At 31.5% G+C, this 22,721-nt stretch overlaps 1 protein-coding gene across 2 annotated transcripts in view; it reads right to left on the reverse strand.

Moving 5' to 3' along the window:
- LOC118204607 (zinc finger CCCH domain-containing protein 10-like) overlaps nucleotides 1–18,055 on the reverse strand; it is a 43,134-nt gene extending 25,079 nt beyond the window's left edge. Inside the window, exon 1 of one of the 2 annotated variants that reach the window (XM_085811270.1) lies at nucleotides 16,842–18,055. The gene's annotated coding sequence lies outside the window, so the exon portion shown is untranslated. The remainder of the gene's footprint in view (nucleotides 1–16,841) is intronic. The other variant, XM_085811269.1, reaches the window with a different exon arrangement.
- Between the last annotated feature and the right edge of the window lie 4,666 nt (nucleotides 18,056–22,721).

Raw genomic sequence — 22,721 nt, forward strand, 5'->3', positions numbered from 1 at the left:
TACATATGTGACAGGTTCTCACTACAATTTGACATGTCTACAGATATATCAGACAGTGTTCAGTTAGCAGTTATTATAAGAATGGTAATTAGATTTATATATAGCATTATTTTAATATAGGTATTTTGACACAAAATCGCACTTTTTCTGAAATAACATGGCAATTTTTTTATATATTTCGATTCTGCGGCTCAAATTATGCCAAATTGCCATGTTTTGTAAAAATCGCACGAATAGATTTTAAAGAAATTAGCTCTCAAAATTTTAGCTTCTCAATGTTAATTGAATTTGGTATATATTTATTAATATCTCTTTTTTATTAAACGTTTTTAGTTCTTCCTTTCACACTTCGGAATTTAGGTTCATTCCAAATAAAATTCACCCATTTTTTTACGATTTATTTTTAAATAATTTTTGTTATTTTTTGAAAAAAAATTTGAATTATATACAATTTGTACCATCATATTAAAGTAGATATATTTTTAAGCATACCTGCAAAAAATTACAGATTTTTTATTCAAAATTTTTTAAGATATACATGAATTTACATATTGGAACGTTTTGAAATTTGGCATCTTTTTTTTTTTTTTTAGCAATTATAGTGCCAAATGTGGTTATGGATTTTGTTAAAGTGAATTACTACAGCTATTTTTAATCTTAAATTTCAAATAAATTTTTACGGAAAATTACTTATATGGAATTTTTTCCCTCAATAATGCATAACAAATATTTATTAATACTATATGAAAAGCTATTTTTGTTAAAATTATACACGATATTGTTCAAATTTTTAACCTTTTTTTTTTTAATTTTTTCTTTCCACCTTTTTTTTTTTTAAGCATTTGTAAGAGTAAATTTTTACATTTGCCGTGTTATCGTCTGTTACTTTACTTTAACTTCATTTAAATCGAATTGTCTAAAAAAAAAAAAAAAAATGATGCACCTTTTATTTAAACTATGCAGTTCAAATTAGTAAATAGAAATTTTTAAAACCGTTACTTGAAAGAAACCATGCAACTTAAAAAATTAAAATGAAATTCAAAAAAGAAAAAAATATATATATTTAAAATAATAGCAATTATAATTAAACATATAATATAAAGAAAATTATTTCACAGTAGGAACGATGTGATTTTTTTTCCGCTCATGCACAATATAAAAAGGGAAAGGAAAATTTGGTTGCCATATATTAAGAAGTTCGCCAAGTTAATTATTCTTGGCGCAAACTGAAAAAAATCTGTCAAGATAAAATTTTACATTTTTCCATAAATTTCACACCAAATTTTACAAAATTTAATATTTAGGCATAATTTGAGTCATAGAATCAAAATATGTAAATAAATCGGTATGCTATTTCAGAAAAAGTCCGATTTTTTGTCAAAATGCCCATGTTAGGACAGTGCTATTTATAAATACAATATATATCCTATGTTGCACTTTCGAGACATGAAAAAATGCAATTTGAATTTCGTCAATCGGCCCAGTAGAACGGGAGATATAGAACTGTCCCATTTTTGTTTTTGCACAGTGTACAGTCATACATGTATTATGTGTTCATATATTCATATGTATGTGTGTGTGTATGCAGACATATATGCCCACACATACATACATATGTACATTTCTGAATCATGTCCCAATAACAGAAGAGTACCCAATATTTTATAAACATTCGAAAAAAAAAATATTTCAAATTGTATTCAATAGAGGAAAGGCCTTGTTGCCTTATTAAGAAGTAGGAACGAAATTCAAATAATAACCCATCAAATACATATTTGGCAATGAACAAAAAACTATTCCTCCAAAATGTTAATTCCCACTCAAGATGACAGCTGCAAAAAACTGACAGAAATATCAGACAAGTAAAATTAAAGACTTTTGCCAATTTGGGCCCAAATTAAGGACTTTTAAGGACCAAAAATCATTTCCAAAAAACCTACAGACTTTTAAGGACTGTACAAACCCAGATTATTGTTGACAGAAACAAATTTCTATTTTTGAAAATAGCATCATAAAGACAACATGGTTTTTTGGTTCAACATACGAGTACTTGTACGTACTTGTGCGAATCACTGTAGTCAACAATGAATGTCATAAAATCAAAGTATAAAAAATTACAGGTGAACATCTTGATGATTACTTATGAGCAGGCATTCATCGTACTCTCCTAATTATGAAGCAATGGGCAATAAATTACAATGCCAAATATCATATCAATTTAGATACTAAGAGTTATAAGAAGAATACCTGTCACAAACACTTTACAAAAGTTTTTGTGTTTTAACAGTACAAAAGATTTTTTTTGAAGTTCAAAAATGAAATTTGATTTTACTTAATATTAGATCACATATAATTTTACATACAGTTAGATTTTTATTACAAATGCCATATTACCATACTTAGAAAAGAAAATTCAGGTTATTTTATGAAAAATTTAATGTTAAAAAAGATGATTTTAAATTATACAGCACTGCATTACAAACTACAGTTAGTAAGAAAAGAATAAAAAGAAAATTAATCCTAATCAACATTATGTTCAAAATATACATTTAGAATATATAAAACCATATTGAATACAAAAACTGCAGCAGATCTATTGCAAAGATGCAGGTAAAGCAAAGGTGAATTAATATAATTACTCATTGTGATCCAAAAGTTACTTGATTTTGACCAGAAATAAGTGCATCCTAGAAAAACATAATTCAGGTTTTTATAGCCTTTTTTCCTAACTTTGTAGTTATTCATTTAAAATCTCAGGACTCTTTTTAATTCAAGATATAGTCGAACACATGAATTCACAAATGTAAGTCAGGTTCAATACTAGACATTGGTAACTTTATGAATGCTTCATTAAAAAAAGTTAAATATTTGAAGCAAAACTGTGCAGATGAATACATACATACACTTCTAATTCTAACCATTCAAAAATACAACACCCCAAGAAGAATCCAATGGGCTTGAAACTACACAGAATATAAACCTCATCAGGACACGCAAAATGTCACAGCATACGTATGCAAATTATGTAACCAGTAATGCCCCCTGAAAGCATTATAAAACAGGAGAAACAGCAGGCTGTTTTAAGTACTAGAATTGTCTGTTTCTTGATGCAAGAGGCTGAAGTATGCCTCATCGAAAAAATGGCAGTCATTTAAACAAGTTTCTTAGTCTCACAGAGGAATAATTACAGCTACACACCGACAATAATAAGCAAAATATCCTTTCAAATTATTTCATGAACTTCACTCATTAAACAAATGAAATCTCAGCAACAACTTCTTTAAAGCAATCACTAGTGACTTTTGATCAAAATTTGATGCCTTAAAATAAGTAAAATTTGATGGATGCTGAAATTTATCTAACATCCAATGTATGATGCATAAATCAAAAGCATTAAGTTATGCAAGTTTCATATTTGTCTCCTATTTGAAAATTTTTTCCCTATATGAATTTGCATAGATACTTTTATCATTAATAAAGAGTTCATCAGCAATGATTCATTATATAGACTAATACATTTTGTGTTACTCACGCACGTAACCTAATAATGCGTAAACCACATTTGGTGCTATTATCGCTTATAACAAATATGCCAAATTTCAAAATGTGCCAATATGTGAATACACATATATCTTATTTGAATAAAAACTAATTTTTTGCAGGTATGCTTAAGAATACATCTACTTCGTTAAAGTTGACTTTAACTCTTGTATTATCGCGAAGTTGTTGTTTCATTTATCGCCAAGTTGTTGTTTCGTTTATCGCCAAGTTGTTGAATCATTTATGGTAACCTGAGTAGTTGAATGTTATAGAAACCCTATTATGACATAATTGTTTGCATTATTCTGGGAAATTTTGAATCATGGGATGTTTTGCAAGGGCTTTTGTGGTGTGTGTTTCTTAGGAAGTACATTGCTTGTTTCATTGTTTAGACTGTACAATGGCTGAATGTAGTAGGATTAATTTGAAGTTTCTGTACGATTTGGAACGAAAAGGGAAAAGTACATTACTGGTGTTGAAATGAAGATTTATTTAGTAGCCATAGTCTGAAACTAAGTACAGTCAAAAGTCGTTAATTCGGACATCCATAATCCGGAATGATCTCTAATCCGAACCTCAAAGCTACAAACTTTCTGTGCATGCATCGCGTTGACGCATGCACGTAAGACCTTTACGGCTGCTAATATGCAAGTGCGCATGCACATAATAAGTTTACGCATGCGCATGTAATGTATAACGGACGGTAAAAGCTAAGCTAAAATTATCTAATTCAGTTAATGTTGCAGATTGCGTTGTTCCTTAATCTTCTAATTGGATCCGGCTTATTATTTTTTGCAGACTGTTAGAGCAATTTTATAAAACTAAGCTTGAACTTTCAATTATGTCAAAAAGAATTTCCGATTCTGCAGCTGCCAAAGGATCTACAAAGCGAAAGCATGTTTCGAAGTCCATCAAACAAAAAGTGGAATTCCTGCAAAAAATGGATAAAGGCATATCCTTTGTTTCTCTAACCATTCCGAAATCTGTTTATCAATTTCACGCTGCTCTGCCAGGGGGGGAGACGTCGTGGCACGCAATGAACTGGAAGTTGATCTTTCAGCACTATCCTTATCTTCAGGACAGATGTTTTTATTTTATTCAGCTTATAATTTCTTATTAAATGTAGTATTTCATCTCGATGTATTCCGTCTTTGATATGATTTGAATCAAATTCCTTGTCATTATAAATATCACGAATACACATCAAATAGTTTTCTGGTTGCAATTTTCTAATTTCGACTATGCGTAATGTATGCTTTACACAAGCGCGCACTGAAAGAAATGACGGTACTTACATATTATCGCAACCAGGTTGGCGCGATTTGTAAGTTTGAGTAAAAGAGTATGAAAGAAATTATGACTGTTTATAGAATTAAAGAGAAAGTATTATCACATAAAACGAAGCAACTTAAACAACTTACATTGAAAAAATTTTTTAATAAAGTAAACAAATAAATATTAAGCTTTTTTTTGTAAATTTTGATACTCTTTGGATCATAATTGTTCTTTATTTCATAAATTACGGTTTCATATTTTTAATTTTATAATTTCTGCATGCCATCTTACCAGATTTAAACTGATGATCTATAATCCAGAAAAATCGATAATCCGGAATCACCGAAGTCCCGACGAGTCCGGATTAACGACTTTTGACTGTAGTATATTTTTTACTCTTATTTTTGTAACTTTCTGTGACGATGCCAATATACGGATTGTAATTCAGACAATTTTAAGAAGTTTTTGGATGCTGTTAAGGAATTTTGTGTGCCTTAAACTGAAGATGAACGAATTTCTAAATAAGGTAAGGGAATATTTGCTCTGTGTAGTGCTAAAATACATAACAGGTTTTTCCTTTTTTGTGTTATTTTATTGTTTGGTTTAAAATGTAGTTTATTGAGTTTATGTATATTTTGTTTGCCTCTACTGTAGAATTAAGTGCTCCTTTGACTTTTTACGTGAAAATATATCGATGTGTACATGGACAAAGTCAAGGGAGTGGGTAAAGCATAGTTTGTGCAATTTTCTGATGTTTTTTTAAGTGAAAATAGGTCGATGTGTGCATGGATAAAGTCAAGGGATGCTCAATGCCATTTTTGTGCAATTCAGGGATTTTTTTTTTAAGTGAAAATATGTCGATGTGTACATGGATAAAGTCAAGGGATGCACAATGCCATTTTTGTGCAATTCGGAAATTTTTTTTAAGTGAAAATAGGTCGATGTGTACATGGATACCGAGTTTGCACAATTCTTTGACTTGTTATTTTGGCTTGCGTAGCGGCAATTTTTGCGCTAAAAATCGGCACTATGCAGGCCAAAATAACAAGTCAAAGAATTCCACAAATGCGCCATCCGTGTACCGCCAAAAATCACCAAGGGGTACCCTCAAACATACGTTTACCATCTACTGGTAAAAATTTTATAAGCTATTATGCAATTTTTTTTTCAAAAAATTTATAAAATTATTTAAAAGTACAAATTTTAAAAATAAATCACAAAAAAAGAGCGTATTTTATTTTGAATTTCGAATTAAATTTCGAAATGTAAAAAGAAGAATCAAATAAGATTTTTAAAAAAAGAAATATTAATAAATATATATCAAATTAAATTAACACTGAAGAGCTAAAATTTTTAGAACTAATTTTTTAAAATCTACGAGGGTTGGAACTTTAATAGTGGCAACACAGCTGAAAAAACGCTATGCAACAAAACTAAAGAATATTGCGTATACCACACATGAACTACCTTACCTCTCAGCAAAAAGACTCGTCCCGCCTACGTCACGCGCATGCGGAGTGACGCAATGAATGAATTTTTGTATTAGCTCGCGGTTTAAGTAAGTGTTGTCAGGATTTTTTCAAAACAAGAACAACGATGTTGGATAAAAATTTAATGTGCCAGAGGTCGTACAGCACGACAGTGTCATCAAGGGCTTTAAGAGGCTTGTGGGGAATCTGCATTGCCTTACAGAACCGTAGCAAGATGGGTGAAAGCATTCAATGAAGGACAACAAAATGTGGCAGACATGCTGCGGCCAGGTCGTCCAAGTGTCAGCTATGCAGACGTGCAAGCTGTTACCGCACTAATGGACAGTGATCGATTTGTTAGCTGATTCGTCAGCTGGGAAAAACAGGATTAGCGCATACGACTGTGCTGCACATTCTGAAGGAACGCCTGTCCATAAGAAAAATTGCTTCACAATGGGTTCCACATCAATTGACGGAAATGCAGAAATGGCTACGATACGATGCTGCTCGAACCCACCTGGAGTGCTATGAGCGCGAAGGAGATGCTTTTTTACACCGTATCATTACGCTGGATGAGACTTGGGCCTGATCGTACCAGCCAGAACTGAAACGCCAACCAAACAAATGGCGTCACCACAACGTTCGAAATTTCGTCAGAACCCCAGCAATGTGAAAGTTATGGTGATTCTCTTGTACGACTGTGATGGTGTCATCCTAACGCATACCGTTCCCCCACAGCAGACCGTTACTGCGCAGTATTACTGCTCATTTTTGGAGCACAATCACCGACCAGCTTTGAGAAAAAAACTGCGACACCTTCTACAGAACGCTCCTCTCATTTTGCATGAATGCTCGACTGCATGCAGCGCAAGCTGTGACTGATTTGTTCAAGCGATGGGGCTGGGAAGTGCTTTACCATCCACCATACTCCCCAGATCTAAGCCCTTGTGACTATGACTTAATTCCTAAGATGAAGGAACCACTTTGTGGCACTCGCTTCCAAACTGTTCCTGAGATTCTTGCGGCAGTAGACCGGTCCATTCAAATTATCAACAAAACAGGTGCTGCTACAGGTATTCTGCGACTTCCACATCGTTGGAAATGAGTTGTACACAATGCTGGCGACTATAATGAAGGACTGTAAAACATGGTGACATGAATCACTTTTGTATTCCTTGTAAATAAATAGTTGCCACTATTAAAGTTCCAACCCTCGTACTTGGGTGATTTTTACAAAACTTGCCAGTTTGGCATAATTAAGAGTCATAGAATGGAAATATGGGGGGAAATGGCATGTCATTTCAGGAAATTTTTTTGTGCCAAAATACCTATATTAGAACTATGTGATACATAAATCTAACGTATATTCTAAGTTGCGCTTTCGAGACATGAAAAATGCAAGTTCAATTTCATCAATCAGCCCAGTAGAACAGGAGATATAGATCTGCCCCCCCCTTTTATTTGCACAGTGTACATGTGAATAATATAAGCTCTATAACAGAATTACAATCCCTTATTAAACTTTTCAGCCCCCCCCCAAAAAAAAATCTAAAATTCTAAACTATTCCAGTTACTTTCAGCTGAATATTGGATATTCAGGCTTTTACTGTATCAAATATTTGCAAAAGTAGCTACTGAGCTTAATTTCAGTATTGGCAATCTTGATCACCCAAACTGTAACACGTAAATGTTAGATATCACGAGAGGCTGATGAAGTGGCCATTTTAATATGGAAATGGGAAGGACACTAAAAAGTTACTGAAAAGAAATATAAAATCTTATTTAAGTGAATTTTACTTAGCAAAAATGATAAGGTATACTAAGACTGAATCAGTAGACGTGAAAACTTTTAATTCTTCATTAGTTAAAAGTAAATATATATTTTATGATATAAAGAAATGACTGCAATATATTTACATGCAAAAATTGTAGAGACATTAGATATTTTGGAAGCAGGAGAGACGAAAAATGAGCATTTTCGGGCAGTTTTTCTGAATGCTTTTGCCAGGAATTGAACCATGGACTTCTGGAATACACACCCAGTGTGCTGACCACCACACTACATTAGCATGCTAAGAAGGCGGGAGAAATACCTTATACAGCTCCTTTTAAAGGGCAACTGGGGCAGTCACCAAATCCTGGTGGTGCAGATGAGGTCTATATGACGGCGGCCCAATTTTAAAAATAATTTTGTAGTGACATTAGGTTATTTTTAGAAGCAGGAAAAATGAGCAACGCGTTCGCCGTAAATCGAACCATGGACCTCTGGAATACGCACCCTGCGTGCAGACCACCACATCACCAGGGCATGCCAAGAAGGTGGGAGAAATACCTTATATACCCCCCCTTTTAAAGGGCAACTTGGGTTTTAGGGGATCCAATCGCCAAATCCTGGGTGTGGAGAATGATCACACATCACCCTTTTAGTTTGGGCATGCCACTGTAGAGACATTAGGTAATTTTGAAAGTAGGAGTGATGAAAAATGATTAGCGGCCTCGCCAAGAACCACAGACCTCTGGAAAACGTGCCCAGCATGCTGATTACTTCACTACGAAGGCATGCTAAGAAGGCAGGAGAAATACCTTATATACTCCCCCTTTTAAAGGGCAACTGGGGTTTCAGGGGATCCAGTCGGTTTCAGGAAATCCTGGTGGTAGAGAATCGTCATCTACAACGTTTTTAGCCACTGTAGAGAGATGAGGTATTTTGGAAGCAAAAGAGATGAAAAATTAGCAATGCCTTCGCCGGGAAGTAAACCACGGACCTCAGGAATATGCACCCAGCATGCTGAACAATACACTATGAAGGCATGCTAAGAAAGTGGGAGAAATACCTTAATAAAATAGCAGCCTATAAAATCTCTGTCTTGATAATGCTCATTACAGTACTATGTCAAAATTTGTGATGCAAGAAATTATTTCTCTGACGTTCATAAACTACCAACAAATAAAAACATCTAAAATTTCAATAAAGTACTTGAAACAAATTTCTATCCTACATGAATTTTCACCATTTTGTTTAGAAAAAGCATTTTTTTTATGGCGACCAGAAAAATGCTCACAGGTATAAATGCTCACAGGAAAAACGCCCACATAGAAAAAAAAACTCGCATGGAAAAATTATCATATAGAAATATGCTCACACGGAAAAAAGATCACATGGAAATAAGCCCACTGATATATAAAATAAGTAGAAATATTCTTACATTAATCAATCACTAATTAATCGATTTGAACATCGTACACCTACTTGAATTTTTCAAAGAAAAATTGTTTAAATTACCAAAACATCTATGGTATATATATCAAAAATTCTATAAATTATATGTAGATTTAGTTGCTATATAAGATTAACAAATGAGCCGTTTTGAAATAGGAAAAAGAGAGGAGAGAGGAAGAAAAATAAAACAGAATATACAGCAAAATATTATTACAATTTTAATTGTTAAAAAAATAAAATAATAGTAAGTATAAGCTGCACATTTTATAATATAAACATTTAGACGAATAAGCAAATAGAAATAATTATTTTATTTAAATTACGTAAAATACCTTGTTATATAAAAATCATGTATATTTCACATAAACGTATAAAGTATTTCTCCCGCCTTCTTAGCATGCCTTCATGGTGTGGTGGTCTGCACACTGGGCGCGTATTGCAGAGGTTCGTGGTTCGATTTCTGGCGAAGGCTTTGCTCATTTTTCACATCTCCTGCTTCCAAAATACCTAATGTCTCTACAAACTTAGCGAATATTAGCTAATATATGCAAACATATAATTTTATCATCGATTTCATCATAGTTTCTTACATGATTCGCGATTATCAAATGTAAGTTTTCATATTTTCTGTTTTTTTTACTTCAGTACATCCTCTATTTATAATAGCTAGTAATAAACTTTGACAGACTAAATCTTTTTTCAGCCCATCAAACAAAAACCACATACTAAGATGGCTACAATCAAATAATGAATTTAGTACCTTACGAAAGCTTTCGTAATAATTTGTCATTTTAGATTTTTCGAAGGTTGCTTCATAATGATTCCACACTTTGATTGGAAACTGTGGTCTTCTAGAACTTTTTTGGCTCCAAACTTAAATAACTACATTCAGACATCAATTTCTATAGATACACATCAAAAGCATGCAAAAATAGAGTAAATAAAAAACAAAAATAAACTATTTTCAGTTACAAGGAAATAAATGCCGTACAGGGGGCAGTGGTATAAAATATTGCAGTACATGCAAAATTTTACTAAAGTTTTCATTCTTTTATATACCGACCCTGAAAAGGTTAATACGAGCATTTGTCCAATAATTTTTTAAACCTATCAAATAATTTTTCTTTAAAAAATTCAAGTAGGTGTACTATGTTAAAATCGATTAACTATTGATTGATTAATGTAAGGATATTTCTACATATTTTACTTATCAGTGGGCTTGTTTCAATGTGAGCATATATCTATGCGAGCTTTTTTCCGTGTGAGCATATTTCTAAGTGAGCATTTTTCCATGCGAGTATTTTTCTATGTGGGCAAATTTCTGTGTGGCCTTTTTTTATGTGAGCATTTATACCTGTGAACATTATTCCTGTGGGTTTTTTCCCTAGAACCTTTTTTTTATATCATAAATGGAAGGGGCATTGTCAAGCATCAATTATTAAAATCTAACTATAGAAATGTAACTTTTTAAATTATGCTTGCATATTACTTCTTTTGTGTGACAAAAAAAAAATAAAAAAAAAAAATAAATAAATAAATAAAGGCAAAATGGAAACTTTTAACATTATTTAATCTAAACATATAGAAAATAACTCAAAATTGAGTACTGTTCTGTTATCAGAACCAGATCCAGAAATGGATGGATGTATTCATGTATACACACAGATACTGATGTATGTACATCACATATATATGTGCATACACTTCTGAATCCAGTCCTGAGAACAGAAGAGTACCCAAAAATTATGTGTAAAATGAATCAGTTCAATAACTTACAGAAACAGACCTGACCATGAATTATCCTCCTCCCCACCAAAAAAATCATACATCTCAGCCCTAATTATTTGAGTCTTATTGCACACAATGAAAATGTTCCCAACAAGTAGAAAACTAAATGGGATTAAGTGTATGTAGTTTTTGAATGGAGTATTGTAGTTTTTGTTTATAATACTGAATGAATGTATTTTGAAAAACAGAAAGCATATATCAAGTGAAGTGTCTTAAAGACTGATTTTTTACATGAAAAAATAAAGACTGTTGATCTTTACAATATGGTAACTGGTAGTTTGGCGACATTTTGGAGGCGATAAAGGTTACTACCTGGGACTTTGGTAATAATGTGAGGAGTACTCAGTTCCGATTACGCATTATTTTGCGTGAGGGAAATGAGAGATCATGGGATATGTCATGTGATATTAATGGACGAATTACGGTTCTTTAATCGGAAAAGGGGGGAAATCGGGAAAAAATGTGGAAATTTTGTATTTAGCTTTATTCTGTGTTGTGTAATTTTTGGATCTCATGGCCCTAAGTAAAGTGAATTCGAAATGGGTATTTAGGCATTGTGATAAAGAGAAGTTTGCTTTTTATTTAGCGGAGGAAGTATGGAGGAAAAATTCGCAGAAAAGATCTTTCAATAATTTTATTGAATGAATTAGAAAAGTGTATCTGCCACGTAATCAAGATTCTGAAGAAGATTAGGTAAGTTAGTATTTTTAATTATTTGAGGATATTATTTTTATGCATTGTTCTAAATGTAAGGTGGAAAGGAATTTGGTATTATTGGGAAAATTGTTATTAGCAATGATTTAGTTTAAAGTCATTAGGATTGTAAGGTAATTTTTATTAATTTAATGTATGTGCTCATTTATATTTTAAGTAGTGTTTTTGAATTTAATTATATTTTAATGAAATGATAGTTATTTTGTGAATTTTATGTTTGTAGGAATTTGGTATACATTTTAGTTGAAGTAAACGTGCATGGAAATAATTTAAATATTTGATACTAAGTATTTGTAATACTTGCGATATGAATTCGTTGGTGACGTGTATAACGTAATAGATGATTTACAGGTAAAAGTTTTTGGATATTTTATTTATTTTATATGTGAAAATGTTCATATTTGTAAAGGGTAAATACTTTTTCGCGATCAGGTAATTTCATATATGTTCTTTTTACCGGGTTTAAAGATTGAGAAAATTGTCATGTATTTTCGTGAAATTTTTCTAATTTATGAGAAAAAAGCAGTGTACATGGATATAGTGAAGAGTGTGCGCAAAGCCATTTTTGTGCAATTCTGGGATGTTTTTTTAAGTAAAAATAAGTCGACGTGTACATGATTTAGTGATATTTTAATTAAATGATAGTTATTTTGTGAATTTTATGTTTGTAGGAATTTGGTATACGTTTAAGTTGAAATAAACGTGCATGGAAATAATTTAAATATTTGATACTAAGTATTTGTAATACTTGCGATATGAATTCGTTGGTGACGTGTATAATGTAATAGATGATTTAGAGGTAAAAGTTTTTGGATATTTTATTTATTTTATATGTGGAAATGTTCATATTTGTCATATTTCACTTTTTCGCGATCAGGTAATTTCATATATGTTCTTTTTACCGGGTTTAAAGATTGAGAAAATTGTCATGTATTTTCGTGAAATTTTTCTAATTTATGAGAAAAAAGCAGTGTACATGGATATAGTGAAGAGTGTGCGCAAAGCCATTTTTGTGCAATTCTGGGATGTTTTTTTAAGTAAAAATAAGTCGACGTGTACATGATTTAGTGATATTTTAATTAAATGATAGTTATTTTGTGAATTTTATGTTTGTAGGAATTTGGTATACATTTAAGTTGAAATAAACGTGCATGGAAATAATTTAAATATTTGATACTAAGTATTTGTAATACTTGCGATATGAATTCGTTGGTGACGTGTATAATGTAATAGATGATTTAGAGGTAAAAGTTTTTGGATATTTTATTTATTTTATATGTGGAAATGTTCATATTTGTCATATTTCACTTTTTCGCGATCAGGTAATTTCATATATGTTCTTTTTACCGGGTTTAAAGATTGAGAAAATTGTCATGTATTTTCGTGAAATTTTTCTAATTTATGAGAAAAAAGCAGTGTACATGGATATAGTGAAGAGTGTGCGCAAAGCCATTTTTGTGCAATTCTGGGATGTTTTTTTAAGTAAAAATAAGTCGACGTATACATGATTTAGTGATATTTTAATTAAATGATAGTTATTTTGTGAATTTTATGTTTGTAGGAATTTGGTATACGTTTAAGTTGAAATAAACGTGCATGGAAATAATTTAAATATTTGATACTAAGTATTTGTAATGCTTGCGGTATGAATTCGTTGGTGACGTGTATAATGTAATAGATGATTTAGAGGTAAAAGTTTTTGGATATTTTATTTATTTTATATAAGGAAATGTTCATATTTGTAAAGGGTAAATACTTTTTCGCGATCAGGTAATTTCTTATATGTTCTTTTTACCGGGTTTAAAGATTGAGAAAATTGTCATGTATTTTCATGAAATTTTTCTAATTTATGAGAAAAAAACAGTGTACATGGATATAGTGAAGAGTGTGCGCAATGCCATTTTTGTGCAATTCTGGGATTTTTTTTAAGTAAAAATAAGTCGGCGTGTACATGGTTTATGTGTATGTGTTATTTTGAAAAACGCGTAAGGAGTATGGTATTCCCAATTTTGCAGTGAATATTTGTCATGATTAAGCAGTTTTGTTTGATAACATTTCTAGCATAAGTGTAATTCGGCAGTAGATTGGTGGAAGAAGTGTTCAGTATATAAGAAGAAAAGAAACCTGTCTTTACTTCGTGAAGACAAAATGGCGGCGGGGGAAAAAAAATAGAGGTTTGCTGTAGGAGAGTTGGTTGCCAAATTTTCGCCAAAAAATCGCCAAGTTACCATAATGTAAAGATCAACCATAGAGACAATTATCTTTATTTTATTTTTTCACTTGACACTTTACATTATCTTAACACATTATGAGCAGGAGCGGGTATTTGTACCCATTTTGCAGATTGCCACTTATAAGCGGGATGGGTACTAGTACCCGTTTCGCGGATTACCGTTTAAAAGTGGGGCAGGTATTAGTACCCATTTAAAATCGCCACTCTTACACATTGCATGCGGTATATTTTGCCGAGGACTGGTGGGCAGTTTTTCGTGAATTTCGCAGGAGTTTGTCATAAAATCGTAATAAATTGATACATATTTATAACATCCGTCATATTTATATGATACCCGGTCTCCAGCACAAATTTACTAAAAATGTACATTTACTTGACACGCGCTCTAACGATAGATTGCAAAAATCGAAAATCACATTTCCCACATGCAATTTGTTAATATTAAACTGAAATATTTAAAAAATACTGTTTCTTTACTTTACATTAAATGCAAGTTAATAACAATACAACAAATACAATTATAAAATATAATTCAATAGTTTGAAATCAAAGCAGGGATTTAAAATTGATCTTTAAAAAGAAATACAAGTGGCACACTGGACACCTGAAAATAATAAACCATTATTTAGCTGGCACGCGAATTGAAAAAGGCTAGCCGTCCCTAGGCTAGAGGTTTCTAATTTATAATTTTAATAATGTCCCTACCATTGCAGTCTAGCTATGAAAGCCTGCGTCTTTTTCTGGCTTGTTTTCCAGTCGCTTAATCATAAAAAATTTAAATGTTGAAGAATTCATCTGGCAAATGTACCCAACAGATTTCACGCTGTGAAAATAATATACATGCTACCAAAAAAATTCCATTCTGTTAATCATTCTATTCTAAGTTTAAATTAAATTACCTAAGAGAGATAAATATGCAGTAAATAAAAGATGAAACATTATTTTCTAATCACTTTGGGAAGTAAGAAACAGAAGTAGATAAATAAAAATTAAAATATGTACCTGTCACAAACAGATAATGATAATCAGTGACATCTTGAGTAAAAGTTTACAATTGGGTGCTTCTTGTTTATTTGGCGATTCTTTCTTGACGCCAAGATCGGCGCCAGGAAGTCACAATTTCAAGATGGCCACTACACAAAACCAAAATAAGAAGTCGAAGAATTGCATAAGATCTGTGTCAGTTAATCTTTGAATTATGGTAACTTGGCGATTTTTTGGTGAAAATTTGGCAACCAACCCTGCTACAGCAACCTGCTAGTTTTGTTTGGATGGCATTTTATTTTCACGAAGTAAAGGCATTTTTTTTTTTTTTTTTTTTTTACTCAACATTTCTTCCAACAATTTGCTAGCCGAATTACGCTTATACTAGAACTTTTATGGAACAAAAATGCTTAACATGACGAAGATCAGGTGCGAAATAGGGAGAAAGTGCAGAATCACAAACTGCTTGCCGCATTTTTAAGAATTGCACATACACGGTAACATCCATGTACACGTCGACCTATTTTCACTTAAAAAAAAATCCCAGAATTGCACAAAAATGGCATTGCGCACACTCTTGACTTTATCCATGTACACTACTAAAGTCCTAACTAGTAACTTTTATCGCCTTACCAAAATGTCGCCAAACTACCTGTTACCATATTCCAAAGATTAGCCTCTGTGACCATGTACACATCGATCTGTTTTTACTTAAAAAAACATCTTAGAATTGCACAAACTAGGCATTGCGCACTGCCTTAAATATGTCCATGTACACATCAATCTATTTACATTTAAATAAAATCGGGAAGCTAAAACAAAGTTAAAACTATCATGGTAACCAGAAGTGAGGTTTCATTGTGAAAATTTTTAAAAAAATTTCACCAATCGAAGGGGCACCCAATTCTACACTAAAGCCACATCATGAATCTCAGAACAATAATTTTTGTGAAAAAATAAATAAATAAAACTTCAAAATATTAAAAATTCAGAGGACATTTATTCAAAACAAACATAACAGAATTTACTGCCAATATTTTAATTTGATATGAAAAATCCAATTTCAAAAATTTAAGAATATATTTACATGCAAATTCATTGAATCATTACACACTATTTGAAATTTTGCAATGATATTTTTAGCATTTCAAGTACTTACTATTTATAAAACAGAAGTTAAGCAGTGGGATATTTACATATGCAATCAGTGTTGCTACTTGAAAAAAATGCAAAATTGTTAAAACAGTTATTAATACAGGCATTAATGTATACAATAACAAAAACATGGAATTTTACCGATGCAAAATGTAGATACAGAAGTATTTCCCAAATAAACACTACATATACTACGTTAGTTAAAATAATTTATGTAAAAAAACTATATTTCTTTTGCATATAAATATGTAAAAAAAAAACTATATTTGTTTTGCATATAAATAAAGAAGCTTATGCTTTTCATTGTTATATCAGTTTCAAGCAATTAATTCCATGTATATTTTAACAACATTAAAATTATTTCCAGATGTTAAATTATATGCAATTATAATCTGAAAATACAAGTACTTTCTTTTAACAAATATAATAATAAAAAAATATCTTGAATTCCAAATGCTCATACCTATACTAGCTTAATATTTGCTTCATAAGCAAATCAAATTTTGCAGGATATAAATATGTACAAGCTAATAAAAGAATGAATCAAATTTTTCCTATTGTCATACTCCAATAGTGTATTTTACATTTTGTATGGTACAAAACGTATGTTACAATATTAAAACAGAAAGACGTTTAAAAGGTAGCACAATTTATGTTGCCACATTTGAAATTGTAAGAAACGCAAATCTAGAACTGATCTAGAGAAATAATGGTGTTAGTAACCACTGACAGATGGTGCTTCAAGTCGACAGCGACATCGAACTAATCTGAGCCATCTTTGCCTGAGCTGAGAAACTTAGTTTATACTGCTAAGGCTTGAGCTGTATTTGAGCTCAATGTAGTTTTTTTTCCTTGATCTACACCATAATAGCAAAAGCCTTGATCAATAAAATAAGCTGAATAAGCTAAACTCAATAAGCTGAGAAAATATTGTTTAAAGTTTTACATCATTATACTCCGTGCATATTATTAATTACAGTTTCTAATTTTGTTACACAGTTCTCGAGTATGATATTTCATACAATATTATTTGACAGCACTAAAAATTTCCATATGTTTTACTGATGCATCTGAAGAATATAATTGTTTTTGGCGCCTTTATATTATTTTATCCCTTTGAATACTAACAGAACATATATGTCCCACTCAAAGTTTAAAATTTATTGCTCAGTTAAAAAGTACTTAGAATCTCCTGAATATTGGGGATCATCTTCCAATAGTTGGAAATACAAGACCACTATATGGTCGTTTTTACACAAATGAACATAAAGAAAAGAACAAATATGAGTTTCTAATGCAAAATGTTGGGTTTTGCAAAGAAAGCATTACCCTGTGTCCTATGATGTGAAATCCATTTCATATAAGTTCCACCAGTTTTCCAGAATAATAGGTGTACTTATAGTAAGTCGATCACTACATGTGGGACATATGTATCCCACCATTAACTACGGCTGAGACATATGTGCTCTCTTAGATGTTCTCCAGTTCCCAGAGAAAAGCACAAATATCCATCTCACATTCTCTATCCTTAACATTATTTACTCATACTAGATTCTTCAGTTCACTGATTTGGACCTTCAACGAGAACCTCACCTTTTTCATCGACTGATGGCGGCCACCTGACTTTTACTTTCGCCTTTTTGTTTTACCGATGTTTTTCACGTGAGACAGAGTAAAAGAAGGCGCTGCTTTCTGAAACACAAATTCTTAGTAGTAGACATATGTGTCCCAGGCGCGTATTTCCAAACCCTACCCAAGGCCAACTAGATATCTACAGGCTAGAGCTACTAGAGATACAGGCTGACTCGTCAGCCATTTTGAATCTAAGCTTTAGGGTTGCAATTTAGGTGTGGAGCGGCAACTTTGGCTCTTTAGCGCTGTCCGCTAAAATTTAACATTCTAGAGAATCCGAATTTCAGCTTTTTTCTGCAATCCTATAAAGATGTGTGGCTTTTTCCCCTTCTTTTGTCTGCAGTACAGATTCTTTCTCGTATTTTTTTTTTTTTAAATTGCCAAATTTCTCGTATGATTCAAGTTATTTTAAAAGTTTCTAAAACATTTTCACATATCATATTTCAAATTTGTATTTTTAGTTAAAAATACTTTCTTTTTGAATTCCTTTATTGAATTTTCAATTTTTTCTTTTAAATACACGCATAATGTTATTCATCTCAAAATGTATTTTTTGACAAGAGCTTTCCCTCAACCTCCATTAATTTAGGATAAGGTTTAATCTTTAATTCTTGTTTTTTATTTTTAATATGTTATTTGAATTTTGCTCACATGGAATCAAACGTCTATTACTGTAGCAAATTTGTTAAAAATGTTATTTTGTGTGTGTTTAAAGAAAAAGCTGCTAAACACTTTATGATTTTAAATACTGATTCAGGATATACACCTTTAAATTATAATGCTTTTAGAATGAAGTGCAGAATGCTATAAAAATTACTTCAATGCTCAGATGACTGTGGGATTCATAGATTTAATAGAGTAAAAAATTCCATTAATTTTTTTTTTTTTTTTTTGTTCTTTGTTTAGCTAAAAACAATATTAAAATAATACACACATAAATAAATAAAAATAAAAATAATACCTTTACATACAGAATTTACAGATACTATTTACTTATAAGTTTATTTGTTGTTGATGGTTACTTTTTATTATACTTGGAAAAATTATACTTACATACATATGCTCTTAATATTACACGTATCTGAATATTTAAATGATAATTCCATAACATAATAAGATTTAATCTGTATCACAGCAAAGACAATACTTAAATCACAGTTCTTTTTATTAATTAATTTGCATAAGTAAAAACATAAAAATATTATTTAGCTTCAAATCTATAAAATAAGTCCTCTAGTAACAAACATGACAAACACATATAGTGAAAATAAAGATAAATAAAAAAAATGTTTTGCTTTTTTGTCTAATGTAGTGCAATTCAGTCTATTATATTCAAATTTTATTAAAACATACTGCAGTAATTGAATTTTTTCCATTATACATCAAACTGCTTTATATAGAATGATATTATATTACTTTTACTTTTAAAACTAATATAATAGAATTAATTCTCATTTATATGCGGAGATGTTTGAATAAATGTAAAAAACCATCTGAATAAATCTTAGCCAACACTATTCAGATAGTATTCTTGTTTTCAAGGTATATCATTTTTATTTTGTTCTTTTTCCATTAAAGGAGCTAACCTAAGAGACTTATTTCATTTACATATATCTCATTGATATTATAAATATAGCTTAAACATGTTTTATGTGCATACTCAAAGGGGGGTGGGAAGTAAGCCTTGATTCAAAATCTGTTTTAAAGCAATAAGTAGATAAATAAAACACACTGGTTCTATTAGAATGTCAAAAAATACTGTTATGTATTCTATAAACAAATACAAATTATCACATCATACCACATAACCCTGGTACAAAAGAAGAAATGTCTGATTAGGAACGTACTCTATTTATTTGGTAAAAAAGAAGAGTAAAACATATGCAACATCTCATTATGAAAAATCCTGCAAGCCATTACAATACTATAAGACATCGATTAGTAAGGTAAACATCAGTTGATCATTCTTTCACAACAGCAATAAATGTTTCATTCAAAATTCCTAATAACATGCCAAAACAGATTCACAATTGATGCCTCATTTAAGGTCACACAAAAGTAAATCCGATTTAGCTGACTATGAGATCTTCTATTGTAGAGGACTTTCTAAGGAGAACTGGCTTGTATTCACATTACACATGGGGAAAAACCACAAAAAAACCAACCATGCAGCCAGCCTGTTCGGAAATAGAACAGAAGATGGAACTCCCAGCATTCAGTAACTTTAACCATTCAGCTGTTGGTGGGCCTAATTATTATTCGAAGAGACAAGCAGCAATTTTTTCAGTGACAACTACTCTACTTTTTTACAGACAGAACTGAACAGCAAAAACTTCTTAAACTCTTGATTAGATTCTAGTTTACTTTCTTCCTTTTAAAAGCAGGAGATGCAAAACTTTGCCGCTGCTGCCTTTTATTTTGAAGAAGCTTCTTGAGACCAATTCCACGGGCAGTCAAATAATATTTTATTATCTTTGTTTTGATATTGCAACAGGAGGGAATATTTACCTTGCCTGCTTTCTTACAAATCATATTAACAAATTCCACATCCATAGTTACATTTCCATGTATTATTTCGTCTCGAAAATTTTGAATTATTTTTTCACACAGAAGGCACAATTTAAAAATTTCTGGAGGACATTTAAGCCCACCTAAATTTGCAAAATTAATTATGTACTGCTTATTTTCATCAATGGAAGGAGTATTTTGCTCACAAACTAAGAGAAACTGTGAGCATGAATTACAAGCATTTTTCAAACAGAATTTATTGCAGCTCCTGCAATATAACAGACGTTATTTTCCTCACTAAGGGTGAGGTTCTGTAGAGATACATCAGAAACTTCTGGTATGGTTACAGGCTCTAAAGCTTTTTTCTCCTTCAGAAATTCAAATTCATCTTTTGCATAGTTTAATAAGTAAATATCTGAATCAGTAGCATAACTGGACTTTTTAATGTCAGATATAAACTGAGATAAACAGATAAGCTTTAATGCTTTCACAGCTTGCAAAGCACTTGGCCTCAAACCAGCTTTTTCTGCGTATCTGAGAAAATACATTTTCTAGAGCATCTTGTGTCAATCTGCTCGTCAAAATAAACTGAAAATCATTCAGAAAACATGCCTCTGCTAACTGTATGGCTGATAAAGTAGAAAGAATCAAACCAGTATGTAATGGTTTCCACCCTTTACCAATTTCTATAAGCTGTATAACATTAATAAATTCAAAAAGTAACTCAATTTTTTTGCTTTTATTTGTCACAGAAATTGAGTTCTTTCTACATCTAGACGATAGCATTTGAAACCACTGACATATAAATCTTATCCACCATGCTGTTGTAAGAGCATTAGGGCTTATCTCTTTTAAAGCTACTGCCTTCTGCAATCCCACAGCTGTTTTAATTGAAAAAAACCTCACAGCAGAAGCAACATTCATTTTATCAAAATGTGAGGGGAAGAGGTCTTCTTTGCTGAGATGATGCATAGTTCTCAAACCACAATTTTGGTTTGTTTCAGTAATCCAGATGTCTTTTATAAATCTTGCAGATACATGCAAAGTAACCAAATTTTCTTTATTGCAAACATAACTGGGCAGTTTTATATTATGATTAAGAGTTGCAGACCAGAGATTTTTTAAAAGATGTGGCACATCTGCAAATACATAAATAATTTTGCCCTTAATTTCAGTAGTGAAATTATTTCTTTGGTTTCGAGAAACAGATATTCCCAAAGAATTCCACAGGCTTCTATTTACTGCTGCCATATCGCTAACAATACCAACAACATTAAATCCAACAGAATTGACAGCTTCGATAACATTGACAACAAGTTGTTTGAGCTGGCATCCTGTTACCTGTCTAGTTATCTCATGGGCAACCACTTGCTTCCATTTCAGCTTCAGACCTCTTAGTAAAATAACTAAATAGTGATTTCTTGCACCCTTTTGATTTCCTAATGTACATTTACCAATAAATTTATGTTTTGAAATATCAAAATCAGGATTGCCAAAATCTCCATTTCATCCAATGATAAAATACAGTCTTTATCACTAGCATTCATTTTTTCTCCTTTAATTTTTGAAAGTTCAATCATGTCACTGATGACTCCAAAATTAATTTCAAGACCTTGAAGTCTTTTATTTAAAGTGCTGTATGAAGGCACAGGAAAACCTATTCTGTGCAAGTAATTATAACCATTCTTGCCCAAGGCAAATCTAACTTTGAGGCCTTTTACTATTCCCCCGTTAGACCATTTTGCAATGCTTCTACGAGGAATTTTCAACATTGCTATTTGTTCATCTGAAAGAAATGTTTTCACTCCTTTCAGCAATTCCTCATGCTGTACTTGAAGGTCATGAAGTTGAATTTCAGTGCTATGCCATTTTTTTAAAACATTAATTTCATTTTTTTTTTTTTTTTTTTTTTGGTTGCTCTAAGTTCTTTCAGTAATATTTTGTTCTGGCATTGCAGAAGCGAGATCAATTCAGTCTGCTGTTTTATAAAATTCCTTAAAAGAACATCCTGGAATAAAGAAAAAATCTATATGAATAATCATCAAAGAAGGGGGGGAACACAACAAACAAACAAAAAAGATCTGAAAGGTTACAGATTTTAAATTACACCCAAAGGGGCTTTTTTTGACATTTTGTGTTTTACCTTTATTTATTAAATATCAAGTTTTTCACACTTAAACTATAAAATTCACTTCAACAGCAA

This window comes from Stegodyphus dumicola, chromosome 2 (genome assembly GCF_044657685.1).
Source record: "Stegodyphus dumicola isolate Sdum_Otavi_A_Nest chromosome 2, ASM4465768v1".
Classification (NCBI taxonomy): Eukaryota; Metazoa; Arthropoda; class Arachnida; order Araneae; family Eresidae; genus Stegodyphus; species Stegodyphus dumicola.